Raw genomic sequence first — 17844 nt, forward strand, 5'->3', positions numbered from 1 at the left:
TTGGTCAATTTTTCTGGGGGTTAAATAGGATGTACCCATATTTCTTCCATCGTAAGACACAATATTTCTTCCACTGTAAGAGGTAAGATTATAGTGACTGGCTTGACTTTGAAGGAGCTGGGGGTGGCGATGGCAGACAGGGAGCTCTGGCATGGGCTGGTCCATGAAGTCACAAAGAGTCAGAAATGACTGAGCAAATAAACAACAACAAAAATGCCATCACTTCTAAGATGAACCCCATTTTTAGATATGTTTATGTAGGAAAAAAGTGTGTCTTAAAATAGACAAAATACAATATTATCAGAGCATGTTCCTCTGGAAGATTAAGCATTTTCTTCTCCAGCTTTCAGTATATGGAGATGGAGTAGAGCTATATGTGCTATATACATAAAATAACAAGAACAATAAATTCTGCTTTAGGGATAAGCTGCATATCAATGCAATTTTGAATTTATTCATGTTTCTCAAAGATCTGTTGACAGTCCTTCAGAATTGTTACTCCCTTTCACCTGGATACTAATATTAAGCATTGCATGTGGAGAGTTGTGTGATACTGTAGGAAGCATCAAAAAAGCATTTGTGAGCCCCATGGGAGTTGTAGAGTTAGTTTCAAGAAAGCTGCCTGATCTAGCTGGGCAAAACTCTTCTTGTTTCAAAATTCTTGTTTTCCTTCAGCACATATTAGTATGAATGAAGATTGGGGAACGCTATTAGGAACGAGGGGCCAACCATGCCTAGCACTTTTGACCATTAAAAATCATGACCAGATTTTGTCATTCAAGATCTGATCCTTCCTCAGACATTTGCCATATATCAGTGCTTCTCAACTGGGGGCCCCAGATGTTTTTGGCCTACAACTCCCAGAAATCCCAACCAGTTTACCAGCTGTTAGGATTTCTGGGAATTTTAGGCCAAAAACATCTAGGGACCCCAGGTTGAGAACCACTGCCATACTCTGTGTACCAATTTATGTCTATGTGAAAATTTTAATCACAGAGCAGGCACAGTCTTTGGATAAAGGATTAAGAGAGAAGTGGTGGTTATTTTCAAACACGTCACTCCTATCAACAGTGACAAAACGCATCAGCAGCGGACATAAAATGCAAATGGTATTGAAGGTCTCTGATGTTTCTATATAGATGTCAGTGTGCTAGATTAGCAATTTATATAAAAATATTCATAGTTTTCTGAGGAGGGATACTTTCATTTTAGTGGAAAGTCACACTCTTAAATATCTGTTTAAAACTCAAATGAACAAAATCACATTTACTGATTAAGCTCTACTTCAGCTATTTTCTTTTCATGAAGGTGGTAGAGGAGGTGGTGGTTAAAGAATAGTGACTTTAATATCAGCCATGAAGTGTCCCTCAGGGAGTGAAATGTTCTTTTGATAGCTTTTTAAAAGGCCTTTTGGTTTTTAATGCCTATTGCTTGTTTTGCATAGAAATAGACCTGTGATGGATAGCAGGCAAAGGCAATGACCCCATGGTGGAAATAATGAGGAGGTGAATGAGTTCAAATAAACTATTATTTCTGTCCAGTCTTTTTTTTTCTGAATGTGCATAGAGGTACAGTAGGCATCTAGATTTTTTGCAGGGTCTAGTCCAAGAGTAGATATCTGTTCTATCTCCAGATGTTTGTACTATAGTGCCCACAATTTGTTATTGTTGGTGGGATTTAGGGTAGTAGTCCAGAACATCTGGAAGATCAAAGATCCTTTGCCCTTTGGTTTAATTCCTGGGGGAGTAATATGCCTACTTAGTGGTTTATTTCTGACACATCACTCCTTAAAAATTATACTTGGCACTTATATGCTTATCATAGTACCTTGAACTTCATGTCCATTGCAGTAATGTGATGGCAGCTAATAACTTCTTCACATTCTGGAATACTCAGCTCTCAGGCCACTTATTTCCCCCTGTACTCTTAAATCTAAAACACCCAACTTTATAAAGTCAAGAAGCAAGAATGGCAAAAGTTTCTGTCTATGAAACTGTTCCAGATGATAGTAAGCAAGCAACACTTTTCAGCAACAAGTAGGGACATTTAGGCAGACCCCCCTCTACAGATTTAGGCAGTAACCCTCTACAGGTGTTCTTTCCCATTTTTTATTCCTTGTGAATAGGGGTTTATGCTAGCTTCACCTGTTCTTCCCCTGCTTTGCTCAATTGAAAAGCAATGGGTTCAAAAGGAAGAATGTTCCCCTGATTCTCTGGCATTCTGTCTCGTTGGAGATTTCACAGAAGAGCCATTTCAGAGCCATGGAGAAGATCAGAGGTAATTAATAAACAAGTGTAAGAGAACTTAAATAGGACTTCTACATCAAGTCTGTGTCACATTGGTGTGCATTCATTGATCAAGCAAGAGGTTACAAAAATCGCCAGGGAGATGGAAGTGGAGGCTGGGTGGAGACTGGATCTTAAAAGTTGTAGTTTACATGTTGTCTTGAAATGTAGAAGAGGAGAACTCTACAGCTTTTTTAAAAAAAGTATTACCACAATGTGGATATTTGATTTTTGTTGTTATACCCAATATGGCTCCCTAGATTTTTGTCTGATGTGGATAACATGGGCTTCTAGTTTATGTCTGAAACACCAAGGAAGATATGTTTCTACATTCCTGTCTGTGCTCAAAGTTGCTTCACTTGAGTACATGGGTGGAAGGTGAAGCTATTTTTGTTGCCTTCATTTTTACAGTGCCCCCAAGTCACATTAAGTAGAATAGCTGTAATTCCATCCAGAGGGATATCTGATCTTTCAGGGTGAAGGACCAGTGTTTTACCAGAGAGCTGAAAAGGTATGCAGTCTAAGTTTTTTATCTGATTATTTGCCTGTAGCTCTGTATCTGGATGTATCTGGACTGCACAGTTAAAAGAGTTTGGTATTTGTTTAACTGTCAAGATGTTACATAATAGAACCCTATCCATGCTATGAATCTGTAGTTTGATGGTGGCCCAGAGTTCTTTATTACAAAGCTCTATTGCTGCATTTCTCTTTCAAATCCCAGGATCCCATAGTATGGATCCATAAGTATAAGCATAGGATTGGATTGCAACAACTTGTGTAGATTGTGTGTGTCTACTCAGATGTATCTTTCAACTGTCATTAACTTCAACCTGTTAATAGTTGGGGATGATGGATACTGCGGACTATCATTTAGATGGGCTTTAGCTGTGGAAAACGTGTGTTTCAGCTCTCTGTACAGGCTGTGACAAGTCCCATAATCCCAGACTGTTGGCCATGATGACAGGCTTCTGGGCACCGAAGTCTAAAACATCAAAGGACTCAAATGTTTGCCACAATGTTTTACAATGTTGACTATTATTTCTCGGCTTTCTCATGCATCCTAGTGGGAAAAGCCATTTCAAATCAGCTCATGTGACTTTTAGTAAACAATGTTGGGATGGATGCCAGTGTTGAAGATAAGCTTTTCAGAGTAGCAGTATTTATGAGGAGCTAATAAAACAAAGGACAAGTTTAGAGATACTGTAAACAAGTTGATGTTCCTTAATTTCTAGTTTAATTATCAGAGGCTATTGAGTAGATTATAAACATGCAGTAGCTGCTAGTTGATTATTGTTCCCTGAGGACCCCTGTTTGAGTAGTTGTAAAATATGTCCTAGAGCTGCTACTGTATTATGTGTTGTGAAAAGCTGCTTACAGTTTAATACAGCTGTTGTTTGTAGCTTTGCTGTTGCATACACTTAATTACCATTGAATGTGAAACATCAGTGAATCTTGAGTGTTAAATTACACGGATGATCAATAATTCATTTGCTAGCGGTGTATTGTTTTACTACAGAGTGACCTTGCGAGAATGTAAAGGCTGAAAATGAATGTACTCTTTTTCACAGTGGCTTTAGAGTTCAGTCAATGGTAACAGACAAATGTTAGATTTCCTTGCTTAGATATGTGCCAACATCTTGTAAAAGATAATCATGTGGCCAATACAACATTGTTAATGGTGGATCTAAATTAAGCCACTTCACTCGTGGAGCTGTTTTCTTATTCCCATTGCCACCAATCTGCCAGGAGATGCGATTAGTTGAAGAAATATGTGTTGCATATGGATATTGCTTTCATGTCGGAATGTGAAACATTCAACATGCAACCAAGTGTGAATGTCTTACCAAAGCAATATGCTCATGGTTGAACTTCCTCGGAAAAGGAATTCCAAAGTCTAGGAGCAGATACTGAAAAGGAGCAGATACTTGTTTCTTCAGTAGTTAAATTTAGAAGTGCAACAGGATGGAGCAAAAACCTTCCCTGAGACTTGGACAGGCTCTAATGGAGAAATATGAGTGTTCAATTGTCTGGACCTAGCTGTGTATAGCATGTTATAGATCATGACCAGCACTTTGAATTGTGCCCAGAAGCCAGCAAAGCCTTTCAGGAAGGGATTTATGTGTTACCTATAACCAGCACATGTCTACTATTCCTTTCCCACAAATCTCAAACAACCTGGATACAAAAGTTCATGCTTAATAACACCATAACTAATGAAAACACCTAGGACAAACACTTGAAACAATAATGTACAAGCCTCAACAGAACAAAATAGAAATTCCACATCAAACACTATAAGAGAACAAAACAGAAATTTCATATACAATACAAGTTACAAGCCAGTAATTAATGAGTAGACAAACAAATGAAAGCAACTACTTGAAAGGAGTAATACAGTATCAACACTGTGTAAGCAATGAATAATTGTACACAGTCATATAAGTTCAGTCAGAAACAGAGTACCAATTATTAATAACACAGACTGTAAAATTGCCTAATGAATTACTAACAAACTAAGAAGAATAAGGTCAAGTCTGTCTTAATACAGTCTATGAATACTAGCCCAAATTCCAGCAAATGCTCAGTTTACAAGTCAGCACTTACTTTCCAACTAGCTCAGGCATGGACAAACTTCGGCCCTCCAGGTGTTTTGGATTTCAGGAGTTGAAGTCCAAAACACCTGGAGGGGTGAAGTTTGCCCATGCTTGAACTAGCTCCTCGGTCCTGATACATTTAGGGAGTGTGTATAGCTATATTTAGTTGGTCACTGTATGGTCAAGATGCCAGACCACAAAGGTCTTTGCTCTGATCTAGCAGGATTCTTAGGAAGCATGCTATCCCTGTGTACACTGCCTGTATGACCTGGAACTTGGCCCAATCCTATTACTAAACTTGCAGGAAGAAAAACTGGACAGAAAGCAAGTCTGCCAATACCATCTTTGTATGAGAATGACTCTCGCTTTCAATATGACTGCAATTGTCTGTTTAGGGGGGAAGAAGGTGCCTGAAATGGAAACATATTCTTCCAGAATCTTCTGTATTGTTAGTATGTTCTGAGAAGTGTCTCCTGAGACTGTTGCTCTAAATTGCTTCCTGATAAGATTGTATTATATTCTTATGTGAAAACATGGAGCAAAACTGGTTTTCTTACTTCTCCAATATAAAAATGCTCAGGGCTCATTGTTCCAATGCTTTGTGTATGTGGTAATCACATGAGTGATCTCAAAATACACCATCTGTGCTAACAACACAACTACTTCAATGTATTGTGACCATTTTTGAAAAATCAATCCAAGTTGCCTTAGTACTCTAGCACACTACTGTGCAGAGTATGAGCTCTCAAATTGCCTGTTGATTTATGTCAACTTCATGAATTTCATCGGGTTTTCTTAGAGAGGGACTATTCAGAGGTGGTTTGCCATTGCCATCTTTTGAAATATTGCCTACTGTTCCCCAAAACAACTCAGTAGAGTACCTATCACAAGTTAAAATTTATCAGCAGATGTTGATTTGGTTTAATTTGGACTGAATTTGCAATACAGGTTGAGCATTTCTTATATGGAATGCCAAAATCCGAAATACTCCCGAATTCGAAATTGTCCATATGAGTGGCTGAGATAGTGACAGCTTTGCCTTCTGCTGGTTCAGTGTAGACTTCCAATCATCAGATAATGTGGACATAGATTTTGTTTTGTACACAAAATTATTAAAATATCATGCACAAATTATCTTCAAGCTATGTGTATATGATATTTAGGAAACATAAAAGAATTTCATGTTTAGAAGTAGGTTCCATCTCTTACATACATACATACATACATACATACATACATGCTGGTGCCTCACCAAACTACAACTCCCAGAATCCCATAGCATTGACCCATGGCAGTTAAGATGGTGTTAAACTGTATAAATTTTGCAGTGTAAATGCACCCCCAGGGCAGCTCTTCTTCAAGGGTTCCCTCAATATGTGGCTTGGAGAATGGACATGAAAGGCAGGGCTTTTTGAAGGCAGCTTTAGCTGTGGAATACAGAGCTAGAACTGCCATAAAAATCTTTTCTTTAGGAGGGTTTGCAAGCATGTTGCCCACATCACAATCTTTTGATGTCATGCTAACACTTTCATGTTTTCTTGTAGTTTTTCTGAGATGTGACTTTAGTGTCTGTAACTGACGGTGTTTTTAAAAATCTACATTATATTTGGTGGTGCATTAGTACGTGTTAGGTTTTCTTGCATTTTTCTTCACTGTGCTAATTTTATTATGTTTTATACTGTATGTGTGGTATGTGTGCTTGCCTCTGAAGCTGCAGCCCTATCTATACTGCCATATAATGCAGTTTCATAATGCAGTTTAACTCATATAATTCAGTTCAATGCAGTTAAACTGCATTATAACACTGTATTTCATGGCAGTGTAGATTGAGCCTGAGATAGTGCATCCTGTCCCCAGTGGGTTTCCATAGCCAAGCAGGGATTCCTGGTCCTACAGCCAAACCTCTGACCATATTGATGTGATGCTTAGTGAACTACATTTTATGATCCAATGTAATTTAATAAAGGTGAACCCATTCTGGTACATAGAAATATGCATTAGAAATGCAGCGAAAGAAATATTATAAATCCATTCTTTCAGTAAGTTGCCTTTGAGCTAAAAAAAACGGACACCATGATAAACATTTTAATCTGTAGAAGAATATCTGTTTGTTTGGTTTTTTAAAAATCTTGAAAAGTACAGACACAACTGCTGCTCCGGAATAAAGAAAAATATGATTACAATACTATTCTGGCTTCTTTGCATATGTTACTTTTCAACAGAGCTCAGTCAATTACATAAATTGTTATTGTTTAATTGATTGTTTTAATTATTTTGGTTATTACTATTATGTAATTTATCTGTTGAATTGTTGGCATCGAATTGTGCCGGTTGTAAGCCGCCCTGAGTCCCCCCTTGGGGGTTGAGAAGGGCGGGGTAGAAGTGCCCGAAATAAATAAATAAATAAATAAATAAATCCTTGTGCCGGCTGGACTGGGGAGCGTGGTGAGCTCCTGTCAGTCCGCTCCAGCTTCCTATGAGGTGACATGAAAGAAGCCTCTCAGAGGATGGTAAAACATCCAGGCTTCCTCTGGGCAATGTCCTTGCAGACGGCCAATTCTCTCACACCAGAAGTGACTAGCAGTTTCTCAAGTTGCTCCTGACATGAAAAAAGTACATAAATATAGCCTTTCCCAAACTAGTCTTTCAGGTAAATTACACAAGTCCCATTGGCCCCAGCTAGGACTGTTAATCATCAAATTGGTTGAAAATAATAAGAATTGCAGTCAAACACATCTAGAGATTTCTAGATTTGGGAAAGGCTGTAGTATTATTTTGTAGGGGATGGTTTCAAAAGTATAAAGCAGTATATGTAAAGCAGACATGAAGGAAGAGGAAGCATCTGCTTGTGTGCTGTGCTTGAATTTCTTGACTATTATTATTTTGTAGCCTTTAGATGTCACTGTTGGTCAGAGGGAAGAAAACTTCCTTCATCAGCTGGAAGCGTGTGCTTTTCCCAGTTCTCTCTTTTCCTTCTCCTGAGGTCGCAATAGATCGACTTTTGCATTCATTAAAGCAGATGTGTGAAATGCAAACCTTCGCTTCTTTGAGCTCCTTTACATTCCAGCACAGCTGGGGACATTGCTTTTTTTTAGCTGATAATTACATCTACTTCACTCAGCTTAAGTCTCAGTTGATTAATATCCTTCTACACATACACACAGCTCCAACAAGTAAGATGAAAATAGTGTTTCAGTTTAATTGCAGTCTAACAACCATATTCTACTGTGAACTGTACATGGTGTTATTTAGCAAATCTATAGGTCTCCTTCCTTCTTTTAAAAGTGTGTTTGCTCACTTCATACAATAGGTAATTTTTCCAGATTATGCCAGTACTTCTGCAATTACCAGACATTTTTTCGTTCCAACTCTGTTGAACATGGTTAATATGTTCTTCCTAAAGATGCCCCACTTTCATAAGAAAAATCCTTAAAAGTATTCCCTACTGCTGAGACTCAGGCCCCTTCCACACAGCTGAATAAAATCCCACATTATCTGCTTTGAACTGGAATATATGGCAGTGTGGACTCAGATAATCCAGTTCAAAGCAGATATTGTGGGATTTTCTGCCTTGATATTCTGGGTTATATGACTGTGTGGAAGGACCCTCACTGTATAAATTAATACAAATAATAATAATAATAATAGTCATAATAATTTTAAAAGTTTCATTTGTTTATGAGGCAAGTTTTCATTTCCTTGCTCTCCACACTCCTGCACCCCAGCCTTTCTGAATTATTTAGATGTGTTTTTGATAATTACTGTGCATGGTCGGATTCACGAAGAAATGAAATCTTACATAAAATATTTCATTTTAATCTTTGTTTTTCAAATATTTTATTTTTGAAATGTTTTGCTTTTCTGGAAATAAGTTGAAAATACTAGTAGATCGCACTTTGTGAAGTTAACATTGAATTCTAAAACCATTAATATCCTAGTTCATTAAAAAAAACCCACAGAGAATTATTTCACAACTCAAAAAGAATAACTGCATTTCTTAATAGATAAATAACTGGGTCTGAGCTACTCTAACACCCATCTCTTCTAAGGTAAAAGAGAGGGAAAACCCACCAATCACTACATCTCTCTGACATGCACGCAGAGAGAGATCTCAAAGCACACAGCACATTTAAAGATGGAAAAACAGAAGTCAAAGTAAAGGCTTGCAGTAGAAAAGTATCCATTCTACACAATCAATCAGAATGAGAACAGAAACAGAGAAGATAATAAATACATTCCCAACTATCATACAGGAGATATGGGGAAAAGGGGAACCCTTAACCTATTCTAAGCTAACTAAACTGTTCCTCATTGAGGACTTGAGACTACAGCACTGTGGGGTTGAATTCCAGCAAAAAGCAGTTATTCCTTTCCGGGAAGCACCCCACTCCCACATCAGAATATTATAAGTCACTGGTCTTTTGTTCAAATTTCCCTGTGAATCAAAGCTTGTTGTTGTTCATTCGTTCAGTCATTTCCGACTCTTCATGACCTCATGGACCAGCCCACACCAGAGGTCCCTGTCGGCCATCACCACCCCCAGCTCCTTCAAGGTCAATCCAGTCACTTCAAGGTTGCCATCCATCCATCTTGCCCTTGGTCGGCCCCTCTTCCTTTTTCCTTCCATTTTCCCCAGCATAATTGTCTTCTCTAACTTTCCTTTCTTCTCATGATGTGGCCAAAGTACTTCATCTTTGCCTCTACTATACTTCCCTCCAGTGAGCAGTTGGGATTTATTTCCTGAAGTATGGAGTGGTTGGATATTCTCGCGGTCCAAGGCACTCTCAGAACTTTCCTCCAACACCACAGTTCAAAAGCATCTATCTTCCTTCGCTCAGCCTTCCCTATAGTCCAGCTCTCACATCCGTAGGTGACTATGGGGAATATCATTGCTTTAACTATGCGGATCTTCATTGCCAGTGTGATGTCTCTAGACTTCACTATTTTATCGAGATTGGTCATTGCTCTCCTCTCAAGAAGTAAGTGTCTCCTGATTTCCTGGCTGCAGTCTACATCTGCAGTAATCTTTGCATCTAGAAATACAAAGTCTGCCACGATCTCCACGGTTTCTCCCTCTATTTCCCAGTTATCAATCATACTAGTTGCCATAATCTTGGTTTTTTTTAATGTTTAGCTGCAACTCGGCTTTTGCGCTTTCTTCTTTCACCTTGATTAGAAGGCTCCTCAGCTCCTTCTCGCTTTCAGCCACCAAAGTGGTATCATCTGCATATCTAAGGTTGTTGATGTTTCTTCCAGCAATTTTCACCCCAGCCTTGCATTCATCAAGCCCTATACATCACATGATGTGTTCTGCATACAAGTTGAATAGGTTGGGTGAGAATATACAACCCTGCCGTACGCCTTTCCCAATCTTGAACCAGTGTGTTGTTCTATGGTCAGTTCTTACTGTTGCTTCTTGGTCCTTGTACAGATTCCTCAGGAGAGAGACAAGGTGATTTGGTATGCCCATACCACCAAGAACTTGCCCCAATTTATTATGATCCACACAGTCAAAGGCTTGAGAACAGTCAATAAAACAGAAATAGATGTTTTTCTGAAACTGCCTGCCATTCTCCATTATCCAGCGGATATTGGCGATTTGGTCTCTCGTTCCTCTGCCTTTTCTAAACCCAGCTTGCACATCTGGCAACTCTCGCTCTATATATTGCTGGAATCAGGGCTACTCATCACTATATAAAAGATTTTAAAAGTAACTTAAATCTATATTTTTCAAAGAACCGAACTTTACTGAATTACAGTCCTCTTCCTTACATATACTGAGTAAAATGTTAGAGGTTCAGGTATAAAGATATTGGACACGAACTGGGTCGAGGAGTTACAGTATCACACATAACTTACTTATGCCTTAGTTATTATGGCAATGCAGTAATAATCACATGTCTCTTGTTATTTATAACTAATTGCCTCCAACTTTATAATTGTCTGATCTCATTCCCAGCCTACAGGTCAGGGTGTTGTTTGGAATTCAAATATCACAGCTCTGCACTTATGTAACAATATTTCCAGTACTATGCCTTTAGTCAATAGGAAGCCTTAAGTGTTGCCTATAGTCACTAAAATGTATAATGTGTGAAACAGGGGCAGTGCAATATTGTGAACTATGGTAGATTGTGGCTACATTTTTCAGTTGGGCATACACTTGTATTTACTATGGTATCAGTATCTCTAAGATTTGCTGTATCAACCAATAACTCTTTTAGACCAAGCACTATGAGTATTTATTTATTTAAAACATTTATACCCCGCCCTTCTCAAATCTCCAAGGAGGGATTCAGAACGGCTTCCATCAGGCAACAATTCCATGCCATACAATGTAATCACATGCTAAAAAACCCCCATACATAATAAAATCATTGTAAATATACATTAAAAACAGTTCGCCAGAAGGAGGCCCTGTCTCTTGTCTCCACCAAACGTGATTGCGAAGGTGGTGGGACTGAGAACAGGGCCTCCCTGGAAGATCTTGAAGTCCTTGATGGTTTGTAGGGGAAGATACGTTCAGAGAGGTAAACTAGTATAATAAATAATATAAATAAATAAATAAAACACCACCATTTCCTGGAGGGACTTGAGGCAGCTCACAAAACACTCAAAGGTGCAAACACGCAATATACAAAAAGTGCAAAGACAACAACACAAAGCAACATCAATCAACATAAACATCACAAAATGTTTATGTTTTTTACTACAATGCAACAATAGCTGAGGAATTTAAAACAAACTGCAATCAATATCAATTTCATAAAGTGCTTGGTGAAAAATCTCTAGGTCCTTGAATTTCTAGACATGGTCAAAGGCTTATCTAAAAAGCCATGTGTTCAGTTGTATATAGAAGGCTTGGAGAATGGGGGCCAGTCTAATCTCCTTGGGAGGGCCTTCCAAAGCCAGGGAGCCATCACTGAGAAGGCCCTCTCTCTTGGCCCCACCAACTGCAACTGAGACGGAGGTAGTACCAAGAGGGCCTCCCCGGTAGATCTTAGTGCCCGCGCCGGTTCATAGAAGGAGATGAGGTCTCGAAGATAGGTTGAACCTAAAGCGTATAGTTACATTGACATTTTATTTGTATGTCAATGTCTTTGAATATATGTGTTTTAATTGTTTTATGTTTTTATCTGCGTTACCTGTGTGATACTCTGCCTTGAGGAAATGTGGTTAATAATAATAATAATAATAATAATAATAATAATAATAATAAGTCAATGAGGTGCTAGCTCAGAATGATAGAATTGTGGAATCAGAAGGGACTATCATCCTTGCCATAAAAGAATATATAACTGGAGCCCTTCTGACAGACACTCACCAAAACCCTGTTAAACAAAATCCAGAGATAGAGATCTACCACCTTCTGAAGCAGTCCATTCCAAACAGTTCACATAGTAAATAATTTCTTCCTAAAATTTAAGTGGAATGTAGGTGTTTAGGTGAAATTTGAATCCATTGGTTTGTCTTCTCATTTCTGGAAAGGCAAAGCAACTTCATTTGACATTTTTTAAAAAAGCATTATATCTTTTCCTTATTTATTTGGCAGGACAACAAATTAATGGTTTCGGTCTGGTCATTCTTTCTTCTGCACGTTCACCAAAATTAGGATTTGTATTGTGAACGCTCCAGGCAAAAAAATACACTGATCTTACATACTTAGCATTGAAGGGTCACAGAAGGACCCGTGTCTTGTTCCATACTAGTCCAGATAGCAGCAGTCTTATCCAACTGGGACAATGCAGGTAGCACAGTTCATGCTCTCAACCATGGTGATGTTTCCCATGTTACTCACTAGGCACATCTTTCTGGCCATACATCACACCATTTATGGATTAATATTATACTACTCTAAAGTTCCCTGGTGACACAGCAAAAGGCCACCTGATGGCACAATGGGTTAAACCGCTGAGTTGCTGAACTTGCTGACCGAAAGGTTTTGGTTTAAATCCAGGGAGTGGGGTGAGCTCCTGCTGTTGCATCCAACTTCTGCAAACCTAGCAATTCAAAAACATGCAATTGTGAGTAGATAAATAGATACTACCTTGGTGGGAAGGTAACGGCACTCCATGCAGTCATGCTGGCCACATGACTTTGGTGGTGTCTACGACAACGCTGGCTCTTTGGTTTAGAAATGGAGCACCACCCTCCAGAGTTGGACACAACTAGACTTAATGTCAGGGGAAACCTTGACCTTTTTACTATAAAGCTATTTGCTTGTGTGCATGGAATAACTGCTGTTAACACGGTTTTTTTAAAAAAAATCTTTCCCCCTCTTGGTGGATGATGCATTCCCAATTAGTACCCCCTCCCCACTGCTCTTAAGATGTTTTATAAACAATTTTAAGAATACCACAGAATAAATGGGAGTGGGAATTCAATGTTCATCTGCTATCTGAGAGCTTGTACAATATCCTTTGCTCTCCCTTAAAGCATTAAACGAAAAAAGATTTTCCTACTGTGAACATTTCAAAAACAAGGTATGTTCTGGCACTTTTAGATTTCTTAAACATAGCTGAAAAATACCTTCAAAATGATTTCTAACCACCTTAGATGTTTACTTGCCCTTTGATTGGGTTAGTGATCAAAAAGTAAACTGAAGGCATAACCTAGGATTGACTTACTATATTTGTGCAGGAGTGGCAACTAATTATTAGTCTATTTACAAGTGATCCAAATGCCCTGCTTAAGGTTACTTTAAAATCACTGAGCAAATAAAAAGAGGTCTTTTAAATTATAGGTCCAAGTTCACATTTTAATAATAAGAATAGTTCAAGTATAAATGTAAAATCTGCAGGGAAAATTTCCTGGGAGGATATATGATGTTCTAAATCAAAGGTGGATGTTGCAAGTGCATGAGATGCATGTAGCCTTTTGTGGAGCTCTCTGAAATCTTTGGGATTGAAGACCCTTGAATCTCATTTTTAAAAAAGCCAAAATGTGGTTTCAGAGGACAATAGCTTCCAGGAAAGTGTACTTTGACCAGTAATCACTCTCTCAGGGGGGTTCCTCAATGCCAAACAGCAAACAATATGAAGTAGTATCATGTGCAGTAGTGAAAATATCATTAACTGAATTTATAATCTCACATTTTTTGGGTTTATGTGTATAATCATTATATGATCGAACATAGTTCCAAAATCTATTTTTTCAAGGGACTCTGGGCAGTGTCTCTAGGAAATACATTATGCAAAGCTTTCCTGACTGTAGGATTCACTGAGGCCCCCTCTACACTGTCATATAATCCAGATCATCAAAGCAGATAATCCAAATCTGGATTTGGATTATCTGCTTTGATACATCTGAAGTATCTGGATTTTACATGGCAGTGTAAAAGGGGCCTAAGAGAAGCAGTTGTGGCTGGATCCTGAGGATCTCTCCAGTTTCTTTTCTCAATTTATCCCATGACCAGGGAAGTGCCCCAAACCAGAGCACCCTGGAAACATTTCAACTGGGAGTCTGGCTAACTGAAAAGATGGAGATTGTTAAAGTTTTTATAATTTTTAAGTAACAAGTAGTGCAAGGATCGGGACAGCAAGCAGTGGGAACTAGGCTACCTGGCAAGTATTGAGTAGTTGCAGCCAGGGTGGGGTAACTTCTGGGATAATAAAGGAGTAAAAAGGGGCTACTCCTTGTGGTGGTGTTGGAAGGAGTTGGAAGGTTGGAGGTTTTTGCGAAGGCATTGGAAGATTGGAGTTCTGAGAAGCTTGTGGCTTGAGGAGAAGCATTGGACTCTATATATGTTTTTGTATAAACTCTGCTACAAGACAAATGTGTGAGTTTGCTTCTTGGTCGGAGGGAGAAAGCTTCCACATCTCTGTGTGTCTACACATTAATCCTCTTTGCGACATTGGTTATTGGCCCAGCTTTGCCCTGAAGACCAAGGACTCTAAAGTCCAGAACTTTAGCCTGGTGTTGTCAGATATAACTACAACAATGAAGCTATGCTATGTCCAACTGTGAAGGATATCAGACACAATTTAAAGTATCAGGAGGTTACTTTTTAGTTGCTAGAAACATTACCCCAAACACCAAAGGGTGGAAGTTACTGGAAATGACCCTCTTATTCTCAATGTGTGCCAACTCCTGATTTAGATTTCCCCTTCAAGTAGGTCTGGTTTTGCCATCAGGCTGTCTTGTCACTTACTTCATGTGGTAGATTCTGGATAATGTGGTGGTGAACAGAATCCTTAATTTTCTGAGCAGTTATGTGTGTTCCAGGAGAGCTATTCTGCATAGTGTCAGCTTTTCTCCTTTCTTTGAGTGTAGTGGAGAATGGTGTCCCATCTCTAGGGTTGAAGTATAGTATGCTGGACAAAATAAAACAATCCAAACTCCACATTCAGGAAAGAGTCAACTTTGGAATTTTTCAGTCTGTGTGAGTGCAATATGTGGTGCCATCTTTGGTTCATCTCCAGTAACAAATTGTATTGGGTTGTCCCCTACTCTGATGGAAGAGAGAGGTAGTAATCCAAATCACCTCTCAGAGCAATGCAGAACAGCATTGGCAGGCTTGTGGTTAATGGTGGGAGACTGAGGGTGTAAGTGGCATTTAAGAGAAGGGTTATTGATAAGAGAATTTGAAAGCAAACCATTGACTAAGAATCCTGCATAATTTCAAAGTAAAACTTCTTAAAGTGTTCCCAAATTTTCCTCCTTTTTCCTAAAGAGATTAGTGGTTATGCCCATATTTCTTTGCCTCCGTGAAGACGTGGGATTATAATTGTGGTAGAATAGTTTAAAACAGAATGTCCAAAACACTCTGAGCAGACTGGTTTAAGTTAGACTGAAGCGAAAGAGTACATTTTCCCAATTTCAAAGGTTGTGTGCAACTAAAATTCATCCACAGCCCTGCTCTTTTTTCCTGTCAGAGAGATTAATACAGGGAAAGTAATGGGTGAAGTCACCTGCAAAACTAGTATAATGTCATGGCTTGACACAGTAGGAGCGATCTATATGCTCAGTTCCACACATTTATTTGAGGTCACAGTGGTGCTTAAGTCTGAACCCCAGTTCTTTCATTTTCATATTGGTAAGCACCTTTCCGCTTTATATCTGTGACTAGCACAAAGAGAGTTAATTTTTAATTTTTCACTTGGCAGCACACCCAAATTATTGCCTTCCAATCTCCTGCTAAGCACTGGCAAAATGCCTTCTCAATGGAAAATTACCTCATCAAATCCTATTATTTAAGAGAACAGGAGCTGGCAATTGCCTTCATGATCTTGACCTACATCTGTGCTATCTATATGGTCAAAGATCAACAAACTTGTTTACGAAGAGCTGGCTGAATTCAGTAGCAAACTCAACTTGCTCAAAAATACATTTCCCTTTTTATTTTGCCCTGTGTTTCTCTTTAAAACAACCAACACAATGAACACTGTGAATAATTCGCAGTACTACAGCAATAAAAAAGATTTTTAAGGGAATCAGATTATATCAACAGCCTAAGAAGCAGTAGCCAATATTTGGAAAAAGAACAGGTGGAACAGTCTTGAGATGGCCTTCTCTGGGGAAGGTGTAAATATGACCTTTATAAATGCAAATAGATGAAAGCCACGATTAGTGAATACTGAATGTTTTTATGGCTATGGTAATGAACAGGTACTGCATCTGGACAGTGAAGAAAGTTGATAGGAAGAAAATCAGCTCATTTGCAATATGCTGGGGGAGTTCTATAGATATCATGGAATGCTAGAAGTGCTATAAACTGATTCAAAAGCAAATAGATCTGGACCTCTTCCTAGAAGACAAAATAACTTTGGGCCTTTCCACAAAACCATATAACCTAGAATATCAAGACAGAAAATCCTACAATATCTGCTTTGAACTGGGTTATCTAAGTCCACACAGAAAATGCGAGCAGAGATGTGAAGGATAAAGTGAGTTGGAGGTCTCCCATTCATAAGGTTGCCATAAGTTAAAGTTGACTGAATGGCAGTTTTAGACAACAACTGCAATTTGCCTGGTATTTCAAATATCTTTACCAGAGTAATTGTTAGAAGGCTCGAAAACAGATGTACTTGATGAAGGAAGCACAAAGGTATGTAATATATTTCTCACCTCCAGATCTAAATGAATATGATACTAAATTTATATCATATTCTGGAAGTGGTACCAGAAAACAAGAAAAAGGTTTCTATGTCAGGATAGCAACATTAAATGATGAGGTCAAGCCTTTTCATCACCAACTGTGAACCTATTGATTCACTATTATTAGCTTTGAAAAAGAAAAGTTTTCTTACCACCTTGTTGCCCCATGCCCCACACTGTTGTGGCTCCACCCCACCTCAGCACATGGGGGGAAGCCCTGTTTAAGATGGCTCGACACATCTATCCTTATGGAAAGCCTTCTGTTGTCTGCCGGCGGCAATTTATTGGAGGCTGCATGGTTGTTTTCCAGTTTAGCCATGGAGTCACCCCGGAATTGCTTTTCCAGAGTGTGATGGGAGCCATCAGGGTCTAAATTGAAAAAAGGCCACTGCCACAGCTGAAATCAAGCCTATGTGAAGAGGTCCTTATTGGAGTCAAGGGGACCCTTATCCTAGGTTGATAGACTCATGGAAGTTTTGCAAATGGGGAGGGAAACCTTAAACCTTGCATTCACATGTGAGCTGTGATCCTGATGCAGATCACTCTCTGCACTGTTTCAATGAGGCGCTACAGCATTTATTATTTTGCATCCTAGTAGAGTTGCCAGTAGACTATCCCGGGCCTTGAGTTTCAGAACCAAAATCTGTGACTTATTGACAACTATTTATGATGTCATGAAAGTGGATCTTAGTAAAAAATATACCAAATCTTTGAGAAAAGCGATGTATAAATACTGCAAATAAATAAATAAATAAATAAATAAATAAATAAATAAAGATTAAGTATTCCTTATCTGAAATGCTTGGGACCAGAGGTGTTTCATTTTATAGATTTGTTTCAATTTTGGAACACCTGTATTTGCACATGTGTAC

Source organism: Anolis sagrei, chromosome 2, assembly GCF_037176765.1.
Source record: "Anolis sagrei isolate rAnoSag1 chromosome 2, rAnoSag1.mat, whole genome shotgun sequence".
NCBI classification, from domain to species: Eukaryota; Metazoa; Chordata; class Lepidosauria; order Squamata; family Dactyloidae; genus Anolis; species Anolis sagrei.